Source organism: Somniosus microcephalus, chromosome 13 (assembly GCF_052327205.1).
Source record: "Somniosus microcephalus isolate GS21.2 chromosome 13, FLI_Smic_1.0, whole genome shotgun sequence".
Classification (NCBI taxonomy): domain Eukaryota; kingdom Metazoa; phylum Chordata; class Chondrichthyes; order Squaliformes; family Somniosidae; genus Somniosus; species Somniosus microcephalus.
This window is the reverse complement of record NC_140999.1, coordinates 121361502-121378986: the sequence shown is the minus strand read 5'-3', so window position 1 is coordinate 121378986 and position 17485 is coordinate 121361502. Positions and strand designations below refer to the sequence as shown.

General features: G+C 50.1%; 1 protein-coding gene across 2 annotated transcripts in view; it reads left to right on the top strand.

The window, feature by feature from the left end:
* The window catches only part of LOC147108572 (solute carrier family 12 member 5-like), a 1151655-nt gene that overhangs the window by 626318 nt on the left and 507852 nt on the right, over positions 1–17485 (top strand). The gene's annotated exons all lie outside the window — the stretch shown is intronic.

The following is a 17485-nucleotide window of genomic DNA, read 5'->3' as shown; positions in this document are numbered from 1 at the left end:
AACAATCAGCACCTGGTCCCTGTGGATAGTTTGAACACTCAGCACCTGGTCCCTGTGGATAGCTTGAACACTCAGTATCTGGTCCCTGTGGATAGTTTGAGTGCTCAGCGCCTAGTACCTGTGGATAGTTTGAACACTCACCATCTGGTCCCAGTGGTTGTTTGAACATTCAGCACCTGGTCCCTGTGGATAGTTTGAACACTCAGCACCTGGTCCCTGTGGGTAGTTTGAACACTCAGCACCTGGTCCCTGTGGATAGATTGAATACTCAGCACCTGGTCCCTGTGGATAGTTTGAACACTCAGCACCTGGTCCCTGTGGGTAGTTTGAACACTCAGCACCTGGTCCCTGTGTATAGCTTGAACACTCCGCACCTGGTCCCTGTTGATTGCTTGAGTGCTCAGCAACAGTTCCCTGTGGATAGCTTGAACACTTAGCACCTGGTTCCTGTGGATAGTTTGAATATGCAGCACCTGGTCCCTGTGAATAGTTTGAACACTCAGCACCTGGTCCTGTGGATAGTTTGAACATTCAGCACCTGGTCCCTGTGGATACTTTGAACACTTAGCACCTGGTCCCTGTGGATAGTTTGAACACTCAGTACCTGCTCCCTGTGGTTGTTTGAACACTCAGCACCTGGAACCTGTGAATAGTTTGAACATTCAGCACCTGGTCCCTGTGGATAGGTTGAATACTCAGCACCTGGTCCCTGTGGTTAGGTTGAGTGCTCAGCACCTTGTCCCTGTTGGTAGTTTGATAACTCAGCACCTGGTCCGTGTGGGTAGATTGATCACTCAGCACCTGGTCCCTGTGGATAGTTTGAACACTCAGCACCTGGTCCCTGTGGACAGTTTGAACATTCACCACGTGGTCACTGTGGATAGTTTGAACATTCAGCTCCTGGTCCCTGTGGAGAGTTTGAAAACTCAGCATCTGGTCCTTGTGGATAGTTTGAACACTCAGCACCTGGTCCCTGTGGGTAGTTTGAACATTCAGCACCTGTTCCCTGTGGATAGTTTGAAAACTCAGCACCTGCCGCCTGTGGGTAGATTGATCACTCAGCACCTGGTCCCTGTGTATAGTTTGAACACTCCGCACCTAGTCCCTGTCGATAGCTTGATTGCTCAGCAACAGATCCTTCTGGATAGTTGAACACTTAGCACCTGGTTCCTGTGGATAGTTTGAAGACACAGCACCTGGTCCCTCTGAATAGTTTGAACACTCAGCAGCTGGTCCTGTGGATAGTTTGAACACTCAGCACCTGTTCCCTGTGGATAGTTTGAAGACACAGCACCTGTTCCCTGTGGATAGTTTGAACACTCAGCACCTGGTCCCTGTGGATAGTTTGAACACTCAGCATCTGGTCCCTGTGGATAGTTTGAACACTCAGCACCTGGTCCCTGTGGATAGTTTGAACACTCAGCACCTGGTCCCTGTGGATAGTTTGAAAACTCAGCACCTGGTCCCTGTGGGTAGATTGATCACTCAGCACCTGGTCCCTGTCGATAGCTTGATTGCTCAGCAACAGTTCCCTGTGGATAGCTTGAATACTTAGCACCTGGTTCCTGTGGATAGTTCGAATATGCAGCACCTGGTCCCTGTGAATAGTTTGAACACTCAGCACCTGGTCCTGTGGATAGTTTGAACACTCAGCACCTGGTCCCTCTGGATAGTTTGAACACTTAGCACCTGGTCCCTGTGGATAGTTTGAACGCTCAGTACTGCTCCCTGTGGTTGTTTGAAAACTCAGCACCTGGAACCTGTGAATAGTTTGAACATTCAGCACCTGGTCCCTGTGGATAGTTTGAATACTCAGCACCTGGTCCCTGTGGGTAGTTTGAACACTCAGCACCTGGTCCCTGTGGATAGTTTGAACACTCAGCACCTGGTCCCTGTGGATAGTTTGAACATTCACCACCTGGTCCCTGTGGATAGTTTGAAAACTCAGCATCTGGTCCCTGTGGATAGTTTGAACACTCAGCACCTGGTCCCTGTCGATAGCTTGATTGCTCAGCAACAGATCCCTCTGGATAGTTGAACACTTAGCAGCTGGTTCCTGTGGATAGTTTGAAGACACAGCGACTGGTCCCTCTGAATAGTTTGAACACTCAGCAGCTGGTCCTGTGGATAGTTTGAACACTCAGCACCTGTTCCCTGTGGATAGTTTGAACACTTAGCACCTGGTCCCTGTGGATAGTTTGAACACTCAGCATCTGGTCCCTGTGGATAGTTTGAACACTCAGCACCTGGTCCCTGTGGATAGTTTGAACACTCATCACCTGGAACCAGTGTTTGTTTGAACACTCAGCACCTGGTCCCTGTGGGTAGTTTGAACACTCATCACCTGGAACCAGTGTTTGTTTGAACACTCAGCACCTGGTCCCTGTGGATAGTTTGAACACTCAGCACCTGGCCCTGTGGGTAGATTGAACACTCGGCACCTGGTCCCTGTGGGTAGTTTGAACACTCATCACCTGGAACCAGTTTGTTTGAACACTCAGCACCTGGTCCCTGTGGATAGTTTGAACACTCAGCACCTGGTCCCTGTGGGTAGATTGATCACTCAACACCTGGTCCCTGTGTATAGTTTGAACACTCCGCACCTGGACCCTGTCGATAGCTTGATTGCTCAGCAACAGATCCCTGTGGATAGCTTGAACACTTCGCACCTGGTTCCTGTGGATAGTTTGAAAACACAGCACCAGGTCCCTGTGAATAGTTTGAATATTCAGCACCTGGTCCTGTGGATAGTTTGGACACTCAGCACCTGGTCCTGGTGGGTAGCTTGAATACTGAGCACCTGGTCCCTGTGTGTAGTTTGAACAATCCGAACCTGGTCCCTGTGGACAGTTTGAACATTCACCACCTGGTCACTGTGGATAGTTTGAATACTCAGCACCTGGTCCCTGTGGATAGTTTGAACACTCAGCACCTGGTCCCTGTGGTTAGTTTGAACATTCAGCACCTGGTCCCTGTGGATAGTTTGAAAACTCAGCATCTGGTCCCTGTGGATAGTTTGAACACTCAGCACCTGGTCCCTGTGTATAGTTTCAACACTCCGCACCTGGTCCCTGTCGACAGTTTGAGTGCTCAGCAACAGATCCCTGTGGATAGCTTGAACGCTCAGCACCTAGTCCCTGTGGATAGTTTGAACACTCAGCACCTGTTCCCTGTGGGTAGTTTGAACTCTCAGCACCTGGTCCCTGTGGAAGTTTGAATACTAAGCACCTGGTCCCTGTGGATAGTTTGAACACTCAGCACCTGGTCCCTGTGGGTAGTTTGAACACTCAGCACCTGGTCCCTGTGGGTATTATGAACACTCAGCACCTGGTCCCTGTGGATAGTTTGAACACTCAGCAGCTGGTCCCTGTGGGTAGTTTGAACATTCAGCACCTGTTCCCTGTGGATAGTTTGAAAACTCAGCACCTGGTCCCTGTGGGTAGATTGATCACTCAGCAGCTGGTCCCTGTGTATAGCTTGAACACTCCGCACCTGGTCCCTGTCGATAGCTTGAGTGCTCAGCAACAGTTCCCTGTGGATAGCTTGAATACTTAGCACCTGGTTCCTGTGGATAGTTTGAATATGCAGCACCTGGTCCCTGTGAATTGTTTGAACACTCAGCACCTGGTCCTGTGGATAGTTTGAACACTCAGCACCTGGTCCTGTGGATAGTTTGAACACTCAGCACCTGGTCCCTGTGGATAGTTTGAACAATTAGCACCTGGTCCCTGTGGATAGTTTGAACACTCAGCACCTGGTCCCTGTGGATAGTTTGAACACTCAGCAGCTGGTTCCTGTGGATAGTTCGAATATGCAGCAACTGGTCCCTGTGAATAGTTTGAACACTCAGCACCTGGTCCTGTGGATAGTTTGAACACTCAGCACCTGGTCCCTGTGGATAGTTTGAACACTCTGCACCTGGTCCCTGTGGACAGTTTGAACATTCAGCACCTGTTCCCTGTGTTTGTTTGAACACTCAGCACCTGATCCCTGTGGGTAGTTTGGACACTCAGCACCTGGTCCTGGTGGGTAGCTTGAACACTGAGCACCTGGTCCCTGTGTGTAGTTTGAACAATCCGAACCTGGTCCCTGTGGACAGTTTGAACATTCACCACCTGGTCACTGTGGATAGTTTGAATACTCAGCACCTGGTCCCTGTGGATAGTTTGAACGCTCAGTACCTGTTCTCTGTGTTTGTTTGAACACTCATCACATGGACCCTGTGGTTAGTTTGAACATTCAGCACCTGGTCCCTGTGGATAGTTTGAAAACTCAGCATCTGGTCCCTGTGGATAATTTGAACACTCAGCACCTGGTCCCTGTGTATAGTTTCAACACTCCGCACCTGGTCCCTGTGGATAGTTTGAACACTCAGCATCTGCTCCCAGTGGTTGTTTCAACATTCAGCACCTGGTCCCTGTGGATAGTTTGAACACTCAGCACCTGTTCCCTGTGGGTAGTTTGAACTCTCAGCACCTGGTCCCTGTGGAAGTTTGAGTACGAAGCACCTGGTCCCTGTGGATAGTTTGAACACTCAGCACCTGGTCCCTGTGGGTAGTTTGAACACTCAGCACCTGGTCCCTGTGGGTATTATGAACACTCAGCACCTGGTCCCTGTGGATAGTTTGAACACTCAGCAGCTGGTCCCTGTGGGTAGTTTGAACATGCAGCACCTGTTCCCTGTGGATAGTTTGAAAACTCAGCACCTGGTCCCTGTGGGTAGATTGATCACTCAGCAGCTGGTCCCTGTGTATAGCTTGAACACTCCGCACCTGGTCCCTGTCGATAGCTTGAGTGCTCAGCAACAGTTCCCTGTGGATAGCTTGAATACTTAGCACCTGGTTCCTGTGGATAGTTTGAATATGCAGCACCTGGTCCCTGTGAATAGTTTGAACACTCAGCACCTGGTCCTGTGGATAGTTTGAACACTCAGCACCTGGTCCCTGTGGATAGTTTGAACACTCAGCACCTGGTCGCTGTGGGTAGTTTGAACACTCAGCACCTGGTCCCTGTGGGTGGTTTGAACACTCAGCACCTGGTCCCTGATGATAGTTTGAACACTCAGTACCTGGTCCCTGTGGATAGTTTGAACACTCAGCAGCTGGTTCCTGTGGATAGTTCGAATATGCAGCACCTGGTCCCTGTGAATAGTTTGAACACTCAGCACCTGGTCCTGTGGATAGTTTGAACACTCAGTACCTGCTCCCTGTGGTTGTTTGAAAACTCAGCACCTGGAACCTGTGAATAGTTTGAACACTCAGCACCTGGTCCCTGTGGGTAGTTTGAACACTCAGCACCTGGTCCCTGTGGTTAGTTTGAGTGCTCAGCACCTTGTCCCTGTGGGTAGATTGATCACTCAGCACCTGCTCCCAGTGGATAGTTTGAACACTCAGCACCTGGTCCCTGTGGATAGTTTGAACATTCACCACCTGGTCCCTGTGGATAGTTTGAAAACTCAGCATCTGGTCCCTGTGGGTAGTTTGAACACTCATCACCTGGAACCAGTGTTTGTTTGAACACTCAGCACCTGGTCCCTGTGGATAGTTTGAACACTCAGCACCTGGTCCCTGTGGGTAGTTTGAACACTCATCACCTGGAACCAGTGTTTGTTTGAACAGTCATCACCTGGTCCCTGTGGGTAGTTTGAACACTCAGCACCTGGTCCCTGTGGGTAGTTTGAACATTCAGCACCTGTTCCCTGTGGCTAGTTTGAAAACTCAGCACCTGGTCCCTCTGGGTAGATTGATCACTCAGTACCTGCTCCCTGTGGTTGTTTGAACACTCAGCACCTGGAACCTGTGGATAGTTTGAACACTCAGCAGCTGGTCCCTGTGGGTAGTTTGAACATTCAGCACCTGTTGCCTGTGGATAGTTTGAAAACTCAGCACCTGGTCCCTGTGGGTAGATTGATCACTCAGCAGCTTGTCCCTGTGTATAGCTTGAACACTCCCCACCTGGTCCCTGTCGATAGCTTGAGTGCTCAGCAACAGTTCCCTGTGGATAGCTTCAACACTTAGCACCTGGTTCCTGTGGATTGTTTGAATATGCAGCACCTGGTCCCTGTGAATAGTTTGAACACTCAGCACCTGGTCCTGTGGATAGTTTGAACACTCAGCACCTGGTCCCTGTGGATAGTTTGAACACTTAGCACCTGGTCCCTGTGGATAGTTTGAACACTCAGTACCTGCTCCCTGTGGTTGTTTGAACACTCAGCACCTGGAACCTGTGAATAGTTTGAACATTCAGCACCTGGTCCCTGTGGATAGTTTGAATACTCAGCACCTGGTCCCTGTGGGTAGTTTCAACACTCATCACATGGAACCAGTGTTTGTTTGAACACTCAGCACCTGGTCCCTGTGGATAGTTTGAACACTCAGCACCTGGTCCCTGTGGGTAGTTTGAACATTCAGCACCTGGTCCCTGTGTATAGTTTGAAAACTCAGCACCTGGTCCCTGTGGGTAGATTGATCACTCAGCACCTGGTCCCTGTGTATAGTTTGAACACTCCGCACCTGGTCCCTGTCGATAGCTTGATTGCTCAGCAACAGATCCCTATGGATAGCTTGAACACTTCGCACCTGGTTCCTGTGGATAGTTTGAAAACACAGCACCAGGTCCCTGTGAATAGTTTGAACACTCAGCACCTGGTCCTGTGGATAGTTTGAACACTCAGCACCTGGTCCCTGTGGACAGTTTGAACATTCAGCACCTGTTCCCTGTGTTTGTTTGAACACTCAGCACCTGGACACTGTGGGTAGATTGATCCCTCAGCACCTGATCCCTGTGGGTAGTTTGGACACTCAGCACCTGGTCCTGGTGGGTAGCTTGAACACTGAGCACCTGGTCCCTGTGTGTAGTTTGAACACTCCGCACCTGGTCCCTGTGGACAGTTTGAACATTCACCACCTGGTCACTGTGGATAGTTTGAACACTCGGCACCTGGTCCCTGTGGATAGTTTGAACACTCAGTACCTGTTCTCTGTGTTTGTTTGAACACTCATCACATGGACCCTGTGGATAGTTTGAACATTCAGCACCTGGTCCCTGTGGATAGTTTGAAAACTCAGCATCTGGTCCCTGTGGATAGTTTGAACACTCAGCACCTGGTCCCTGTGCATAGTTTCAACACTCCGCACCTGGTCCCTGTCGATAGTTTGAGTGCTCAGCAACAGATCCCTGTGGATAGCTTGAACACTCAGCACCTAGTCCCTGTGGATAGTTTGAACACTCAGCATCTGCTCCCAGTGGTTGTTTGAACATTCAGCACCTGGTCCCTGTGGATAGTTTGAACACTCAGCACCTGTTCCCTGTGGATAGTTTGAAAACTCAGCACCTGGTCCCTGTGGGTAGATTGATCACTCAGCAGCTGGTCCCTGTGTATAGCTTGAACACTCCGCACCTGGTTCCTGTTGATAGCTTGAGTGCTCAGCAACAGTTCCCTGTGGATAGTTTGAACACTTAGCACCTGTTCCCTGTGGATAGTTTGAAAACTCAGTACCTGCTCCCTGTGGTTGTTTGAAAACTCAGCACCTGGAACCTGTGAATAGTTTGAACATTCAGCACTTGGTCCCTGTGGATAGTTTGAATACTCAGCACCTGGTCCCTGTGGTTAGTTTGAGTGCTCAGCACCTTGTCCCTGTTGGTTGTTTGATCACTCAACACCTGGTCCTGTGGATAGTTTGAACAATCAGCACCTGGTCCCTGTGGGTAGTTTGAACACTCAGCACCTGGTCCCAGTGGATAGTTTGAACACTCAGCACCTGGTCCTTGTGGATAGTTTGAACACTCAGCACCTGGTCCCTGTGGACAGTTTGAACATTCACCACCTGGTCACTGTGGATAGTTTGAACACTCAACACCTGGTCCTTGTGGATAGTTTGAACATTCAGCACCTGGTCCCTGTGGATAGTTTGAAAACTCAGCATCTGGTCCCTGTGGATAGTTTGAACACTCAGCACCTGGTCGCTGTGGGTAGTTTGAACACTCATTACCTGGATCCAGTGTTTGTTTGAACACTCAGCACCTGGTCCCTGTGGGCAGTTTGAACACTCATCCCCTGGAACCAGTGTTTGTTTGAACATTCAGCACCTGGTCCCTGTGGATAGTTTGAACACTCAGCACCTGGTCCCTGTGGGTAGATTGATCACTCAGCACCTGGTCCCTGTGTATAGTTTGAACACTCCGCACCTGGTCCCTGTCGATAGCTTGATTGCTCAGCAACAGATCCCTGTGGATAGCTTGAACACTTAGCACCTGGTTGCTGTCGAAATTTTGAGTGCTCAGCACCTGGTCCCTGTTGATATTTTGTATGCTCAGCACCTGGTCCCTGTGGTTGTTTGAACACTCAGCACCTGTTCCCTGTGGATAGTTTGAAAACTCAGCACCTGGTCCCTGTGGATAGTTTGAACACTCAGCACCTGGTCGCTGTGGGTAGTTTGAACACTCATCACCTGGATCCAGTGTTTGTTTGAACACTCAGCACCTGGTTCCTGTGGGTAGTTTGAACACTCATCACCTGGAACCAGTGTTTGTTTGAACACTCAGCACCTGGTCCCTGTGGATAGTTTGAACACTCAGCACCTGGTCGCTGTGGGTAGTTTGAACACTCATCACCTGGATCCAGTGTTTGTTTGAACACTCAGCACCTGGTCCCTGCGGGTATTTTGAACACTCAGCACCTAGTCCCTGTGGGTAGTTTGAACATTCAGCACCTGTTCTCTGTGGATAGTTTGAAAACTCAGCACCTGGTCCCTGTGGGTAGATTGATCACTTAGCACCTGGTCCCTGTGTATAGTTTGAACACTCCCCACCTGGTCCCTGTCGATAGCTTGAGTGCTCAGCAACAGATCCCTGTGGATAGCTTGAACACTTAGCACCTGGTTCCTGTGGATAGTTTGAATACACAGCACCTGGTCCCTGTGAATAGTTTGAACACTCAGCACCTGGTCCTGTGGATAGTTTGAACACTCAGCACCTGGTCCCTGTGGATAGTTTGAACAATCAGCACCTGGTCCCTGTGGACAGTTTGAACGTTCAGCACCTGTTCCCTGTGTTTTTTTGAACAATCAGCACCTGGACCCTGTGGATAGTTTGAACATTCAGCACCTGGTCCCTGTGGATAGTTTGAAAACTCAACACCTTGTCCCTGTGGGTAGATTGATCACTCAGCACCTGGTCCCTGTGGGTTGTTTGAACATTCAGCACCTGGTCCTGGTGGGTAGCTTGAACACTGAACACCTGGTCCCTGTGTGTAGTTTGAACACTGTGCACCTGGTCCCTGTCGATAGTTTGAACACTCAGCACCTTGTCCCTGTGTGTCGTTTGAACACACCGCACCTGGTCCCTGTCGATAGTTTGAACACTCAGCACCTTGTCCCTGTGTGTCGTTTGAACACACCGCACCTGGTCGCTGTCGATAGTTTGAGTGCTCAGCACCTGGTCGCTGTGGGTAGATTTAAAACTCAACACCTGGTCCCTGTGGTTGTTTGAACACTCAGCAACTGGTCCCTGTCGATAGTCTGAATACACAACACCTGGTCCCTGTGAATTGTTTGAAAACTCAGCACCTGGTCCCTGTGGATAGTTGAACACTCATCACCTGGACCCTGTGGATAGTTTGAACATTCAGCACCTGGTCCCTGTGGATAGTTTGAAAACTCAGCATCTGGTCCCTGTGGCTAGTTGAACACTCATCACCTGGAACCAGTGTTTGTTTGAACACTCAGCACCTGGTCCCTGTGGGTAATTTGAACATTCAGCACCTGTTCCCTGTATATAGTTTGAACACTCCACACCTGGTCACTGTCGATAGCTTGAGTGCTCAGCAACAGTTGCCTGTGGATAGCTTGAACACTTAGCAGCTTGTTCCTGTGGATAGTTTGAATACACAGGACCTGGTCCCTGTGAATAGTTTGAAAACTCAGCACCTGGTCTCTGTGGATGGTTTCAACACTCAGTACCTGGTCCCTGTGGATAGTTTGAACACTCAGCACCTGGTCTCTGTGGATGGTTTGAACACTCAGTACCTGGTCCCTGTGGATAGTTAGAAAACTCAGCACCTGGTCCCTGTGGGTAGACTGATCACTCAGCACCTGGTCCCTGTGGGTAGTTTGAACATTCAGCACCTGGTCCCTGTGGATAGTTTGAACACTCAGCACCTGGCCCCTGTGTATAGTTTAAACACTACGCAAATGGTCCATGTCGATAGTTTGAATACACAGCACCTGGTCCCTGTGAATTGTTTGAAAAATCAGCACCTAGTCCCTGTGGATAGTTTGACCACTCAGTACCTGGTCCCTGTTGATGATTTGAAGGCTCTGCACCTGGTCCCTGTGGATAGTTTGAAAACTCAGCACCTGGTCCCTGTGGTTGTTTGAACACTCAGCACCTGGTCCCAGTGGATAGTTTGAACACTCAGCACCTGGTCCCTGTGGATAGTTTGAAAACTCAGCACCTGGTCCCTGTGGATAGTTTGAACACTCAGCACCTGGTCGCTGTGGGTAGTTTGAACACTCATCACCTGGATCCAGTGTTTGTTTGAACGCTCAGCACCTGGTTCCTGTGGGTAGTTTGAACACTCATCACCTGGAACCAGTGTTTGTTTGAACACTCAGCACCTGGTCCCTGTGGGTAGTTTGAACACTCATCACCTGGAACCATGGTTTGTTTGAACACTCAGCACCTGTTCCCTGTGGATAGTTTGAAAACTCAGCAGCTGGTCCCTGTGGGTAGATTGATCACTTAGCACCTGGTCCCTGTCGATAGCTTGAGTGCTCAGCAACAGATCCCTGTGGATAGCTTGAACACTTAGCACCTGGTTCCTGTGGATAGTTTGAATACACAGCACCTGGTCCCTGTGAATAGTTTGAACACTCAGCACCTGGTCCTGTGGATAGTTTGAACACTCAGCACCTGGTCCCTGTGGGTAGATTGATCACTCAGCACCTGGTCCCTGTGGGTTGTTTGAACATTCAGCACCTGGTCCTGGTGGGTAGTTTGAACACTGAGCACCTGGTCCCTGTGTGTAGTTTGAACACTCCGCACCTGGTCGCTGTCGATAGTTTGAGTGCTCAGCACCTGGTCCCTGTGGGTAGATTGAAAACTCAGCACCTGGTCCCTGTGGTTGTTTGAACACTCAGCACCGGTCCCTGTGTATAGTTTGAACACTCTGCACCTGGCCCCTGTCGATAGTTTGAATACACAACACCTGGTCCCTGTGAATTGTTTGAAAACTCAGCACCTGGTCCCTGTGGATAGTTTGAACACTCAGCAACTGGTCGCTGTGGGTAGTTTGAACACTCATCACCTGGATCCAGTGTTTGTTTGAACACTCAGCACCTGGTTCCTGTGGGTAGTTTGAACACTCATCACCTGGAACCAGTGTTTGTTTGAACACTCAGCACCTGGTCCCTGTGGGTAGTTTGAACACTCATCACCTGGATCCAGTGTTTGTTTGAACACTCAGCACCTGGTTCCTGTGGGTAGTTTGAACACTCATCACCTGGAACCAGTGTTTGTTTGAACACTCAGCACCTGGTCCCTGCGGGTATTTTGAACACTCATCACCTGGAACCAGTTTTGTTTGAACACTCAGCACCTGGTCCCTGTGGATAGTTTGAACACTCAGCACCTAGTCCCTGTGGGTAGTTTGAACATTCAGCACCTGTTCCCTGTGGATAGTTTGAAAACTCAGCACCTGGTCCCTGTGGGTAGATTGATCACTTAGCACCTGGTCCCTGTGTATAGTTTGAACACTCCCCACCTGGTCCCTGTCGATAGCTTGAGTGCTCAGCAACAGATCCCTGTGGATAGCTTGAACACTTAGCACCTGGTCCCTGTGGATAGTTTGAACACTCAGCACCTGGTCCTGTGGATAGTTTGAACACTCAGCACCTGGTCCCTGTGGATAGTTTGAACGTTCAGCACCTGTTGCCTGTGGATAGTTTGAACACTCAGCACCTGGTCGCTGTTGATAGTTTGAGTGCTCAGCACCTGGTCCCTGTGGGTAGATTGAACACTCAGCACCTGGTCCCTGTTGATATTTTGTATGCTCAGCACCTGGTCCCTGTGGATAGTTTGAACACTCAGCACCTGGTCGCTGTGTATAGTTTGAACACTCCGCACCTGGCCCCTGTCGATAGTTTGAATACACAACACCTGGTCCCTGTGGATAGTTTGAAAACTCAGCATCTGGTCCCTGTGGCTAGTTTGAACACTCATCACCTGGAAACAGTGTTTGTTTGAACACTGAGCACCTGGTCCCTGTGGGTAATTTGAACACTCCGCACCTGGTCCCTGTCGATAGCTTGAGTGCTCAGCAACAGTTGCCTGTGGATAGCTTGAACACTTAGCACCTTGTTCCTGTGGATAGTTTGAATACACAGGACCTGGTCCCTGTGAATAGTTTGAAAACTCAGCACCTGGTCTCTGTGGATGGTTTCAACACTCAGTACCTGGTCCCTGTGGATAGTTTGAACACTCAGCACCTGGTCTCTGTGGATGGTTTGAACACTCAGTACCTGGTCCCTGTGGATAGTTAGAAAACTCAGCACCTGGTCCCTGTGGGTAGACTGATCACTCAGCACCTGGTCCCTGTGGGTAGTTTGAACATTCAGCACCTGATCCCTGTGGATAGTTTGAACACTCAGCACCTGGCCCCTGTGTATAGTTTAAACACTACGCACATGGTCCATGTCGATAGTTTGAATACACAGCACCTGGTCCCTGTGAATTGTTTGAAAAATCAGCACCTAGTCCCTGTGGATAGTTTGAACACTCAGTACCTGGTCCCTGAGGATAGTTTGAACACTCAGCACCTGGTCCCTGTGGATAGTTTGAAAACTCAGCACCTGGTCCCTGTGGTTGTTTGAACACTCAGCACCTGGTCCCAGTGGATAGTTTGAACACTCAGTACCTGGTCCCTGTTGATAATTTGAAGGCTCTTCAGCTGTTCCCTGTGGATAGTTTGAACACTCAGCACCTGGTCCCTGTGGATAGCTTGAACACTTAGGCCTAGAAATTCATTTAGGGGCGCCCAGCTCGCCTGCGCGTCGGAATTACTGCTGCGCGCGGAGCCACTTGCGCCAGCGGGAAATTCACTTTCAGCGCCCCAAGTGGAAGCCGGCCGCTAAACAAAGGTTTCGGCGCCCCGCTTGGGGCGCTGAAACTGAATATCGGCGTGTAAAGTGCCGCAGCGCCACCCGCTGCGGCACGGCAGCCTGCGGTACTGCAGGCCTTCCTCCCACTCTTAAGGGGGAGGTGCCTGCAACAGCGCGATCCCCGCTCACGAGCGCCGGCAAATGAGCCCGGCACCAAGGAGAAGTGCCGGGCTCTCTGGAAACAGCCGGCAATGCCGCGGGGGGGGGGTTGTAGGAGGCCGGGGATGGAGGTGCGGGCAGGCAGCCGCCGAAAAAGCGGCCGGCCGCACCTCCACCTTAACTCGCCCCACTACCGGCACAGGTAGGCCCCGTGTACTGGTCGCTGTTTGCGGCCGGCGCGGAGGAGGCGGCAGCAACTAACTATGGCCAGCGGGGCGATAGCGGGGCGCTGCGCACACCGATGATGTCATCGGCGGCGGCGCAGCGCTAATGGCTAACGCCGCCATTAGCGCCCCACTAAATATCGCGGTAGGTTAGCACAGTGGCGCAAAAGCCCTCTTTGGGCGCAAAGTGGTGGCGCAGGCCACTGAATTTCTAGGCCTTAGTTCCTGGACCCTGTTGATAATTTGAACGCTCTGCACCTGGTGCCTGTGGTTAGTTTGAACACTCAGCACCTGGTCGCTGTCGATAGTTTAAATACACAGCACCTGGTCCCTGTGGATAGTATGAAAACTCAGCACCTGGTCCCAGTGGATAGTTTGAACACTCAGCACCTGGTCCCTGTGGACAGTTTGAACATTCACCAACTGGTCACTGTGGATAGTTTGAACACTCAGCACATGGTCCCTGTGGATAGGTTGAACACTCAGGACCTGTTCCCTGTGTTTGTTTGAACACTCATCAACAGGACCCTGTGGATAGTTTGAACATTCAGCACCTGGTCCCTGTGGATAGTTTGAAAACTTAGCATCTGGTCCCTGTGGATAGTTTGAACACTCAGCACCTGGTCGCTGTGGCTAGTTTGAACACTCATCACCTGGAACCAGTGTTTGTTTGAACACTCAGCACCTGGCCCCTGTGGGTAGTTTGAACACTCATCACCTGGAACCAGTGTTTGTTTGAACACTCAGCACCTGGTCCCTGTGGATAGTTTCAACACTCAGCACCTGGTCGCTCTGGATAGGTTGAACATTCAGTACCTGTTCCTGGTGTTTGTTTGAACACTCATCACCTGGACCCTGCGGATAGTTTGAACATTCAGCACCTGGTCCCTGTGGATAGTTTGAAAACTCAGCATCTGGTCCCTGTGGATAGTTTGAACACTCAGCACCTGGTCGCTGTGGGTAGTATGAACACTCATCACCTGGAACCAGTGTTTTTGGAACACTCAGCACCTGGTCCCTGTGGATAGTTTCAACACTCAGCACCTGGTCGCTCTGGATAGGTTGAACACTCAGTACCTGTTCCCGGTGTTTGTTTGAACACTCATCACCTGGACCCTGCGGATAGTTTGAACATTCAGCACCTGGTCCCTGTGTATAGTTTGAACACTCCGCACCTGGTCCCTGTAGATATTTGAATACACAACACCTGGTCCCTGTGAATTGTTTGAACACTCAGTACCTGGTCCCTGAGCATAGATTGAACACTCAGTACCTGGTCCCTGTGGATAGTTTGAACACTTAGTACCTGGTCCCTGTTGATATTTTGAATGCTCTGCAGCTGGTGCCTGTGGTTAGTTTGAACACTCAGCACCTGGTCGCTGTCGATAGTTTAAATACACAGCACCTGGACCCTGTGGATAGTTTGAAAACTCTGCACCTGGTCCCTGTTGATAGTTTGTATGCTCAGCACCTGGTCCCTGTGCATAGCTTGAAAACTCAGCACCTGGTCCCAGTGGATAGTTTGAACACGCAACACCTGGTCCCTGTGGATAGTTTGAACATTCACCACCTGGTCACTGTGGATAGTTTGAACACTCAGCACCTGGTCCCTGTGGATAGGTTGAACACTCAGTACCTGTTCCCTGTGTTTGTTTGAACACTCATCACCTGGACCCTGTGGATAGTTTGAACATTCAGCACCTGGTCCCTGTGGATAGTTTGAAAACTCAGCATATGGTCCCTGTGGATAGTTTGAACACTCAGCACCTGGTCACTGTGGGTAGTTTGAACACTCATCACCTGGAACCAGTGTTTGTTGGAACACTCAGCACCTGGTCCCTGTGGGCAGTTTGAACACTCATCACCTGGAACCACTGTTTGTTTGAACACTCAGCACCTGGTCCCTGTGGGTAGTTTGAACACTCAGCACCTGGTCCCTGTGGGTAGTTTCAACATTCAGCACCTGTTCCCTGTGGACAGTTTGAAAACTCAGCACCTGGTCCCTGTGGGTAGATTGATCACTCAGCACCTCATCCCTGTGTATAGTTTGAATATTCCGCACCTGGTCCCTGTCGATAGCTTGAGTGCTCAGCAACAGTTCCCTGTGGATAGCTTGAACACTTAGCACCTTGTTCCTGTGGATAGTTTGAATACACAGCACCTGGTCCCTGTGAATAGTTTGAAAACTCAGCACCTGGTCCCTGTGGGTAGATTAATCACTCAGCACCTGGTCGCTGTGGGTAGTTTGAACATTCAGCACCTGGTCCCTGTGGATAGTTTGAACACTCAGCACCTGGTCCCTGTGTATAGTTTAAACACTCCGCACATGGTCCCTGTCGATAGTTTGAATACACAGCACCTGGTCCCTGTGAATTATTTGAAAAATCAGCACCTGGTCCCTGTGGATAGTTTGAAAACTCAGTACCTGGTTCCTGAGGATAGTTTGAACAGTCAGTACCTGGTCCCTGTTGATAATTTGAAGGCTCTGCACCTGGTCCCTGTGGATAGTTTGAACACTCAGCACCTGGTCCCTGTGGATAGTTTGAAAACTCAGCACCTGGTCCCTGTGAATTGTTTGAAAACTCAGCACCTAGTCCCTGTGGGTAGTTTGAAAACTCAGCACCTGGTCCCTGTGGGTAGATTGATCACTCAGCACCTGGTCCCTGTGAATAGTTTGAACACTCAGCACCTGGTCCCTGTGGATAGTTTGAACACTCAGTACCTGTTCCCTGTGGATAGTTTGAACACTCAGTACCTGTTCCCTGTGGTTGTTTGAACACTCAGGACCTGGAACCTGTGGATAGTTTGAACATTCAGCACCTGGTCCCTGTGGATAGTTTGAACACTCAGCACCTGATCCCTTTGGGTAGATTGAACACTCAGCACCTGGTCCTGTGGATAGTTTGAACTCTCAGCACCTCGTCCCTGTGGATAGTTTGAACACTCAGAACCTGGTCCCTGTGGATAGTCTGAACACTCAGCACCTGGTCCCTGTGGTTGTTTGAACACTCAGCACCTGGTCCCAGTGGATAGTTTGAACACTCAGCACCTGGTCCCTGTGGATAGTTTGAACACTCAGCACTTGGTCCCTGTGGACAGTTTGAACGTTCAGCACCTGTTCCCTGTGTTTTTTTGAACACTCAGCACCTGGACCCTGTGGATAGTTTGAACATTCAGCACCTGGTCCCTGTGGATAGTTTGAAAACTCAGCACCTGGTACGTGTGGGTAGATTGATCACTCAGCACCTGGTCCCTGTGGGTAGTTTGAACATTCACCACCTGGTCACTGTGGATAGTTTGAACACTCAGCACCTGGTCCCTGTGGATAGTTTGAACACTCAGAACCTGTTCCCTGTGTTTGTTTGAACACTCAGCACCTGGTCCCTGTGGGTAGTTTGAACACTCATCACCTGGATCCAGTGTTTGTTAGAAAACTCAGCACCTGGTCCCTGTGGGTAGATTGATCACTCAGCACCTGGTCCCTGTGGGTAGTTTGAACATTCAGCACCTGGTCCCTGTGGATAGTTTGAACACACAGCCCCTGGTCCCTGTGTATAGTTTAAACACTCCGCACATGGTCCCTGTCAATAGTTTGAATACACAGCACCTGGTCCCTGTGAATTGTTTCAGCAGTCAGTACCTGGTCCCTGTGAATAGTTTGAACACTCAGTACCTGGTCCCTGTTGATAATTTGAAGGCTCTTCAGCTGTTCCCTGTGGATAGTTTGAACACTCAGCACCTGGTCCCTGTGGATAGTTTGAAAACTCAGCACCTGGTCCCTGTGGTTGTTTGAACACTCAGCACCTGGTCCCAGTGGATAATTTGAACACTTAATACCTGGTCCCTGTTGATAATTTGAACGCTCTGCACCTGGTGCTTGTGGTTAGTTTGAACACTCAGCACCTGGTCGCTGTCGATAGTTTAAATACACAGCACTTGGACCCTGTGGATAGTTTGAAAACTCTGCACCTGGCCCCTGTTGATAGTTTGTATGCTCAGCACCTG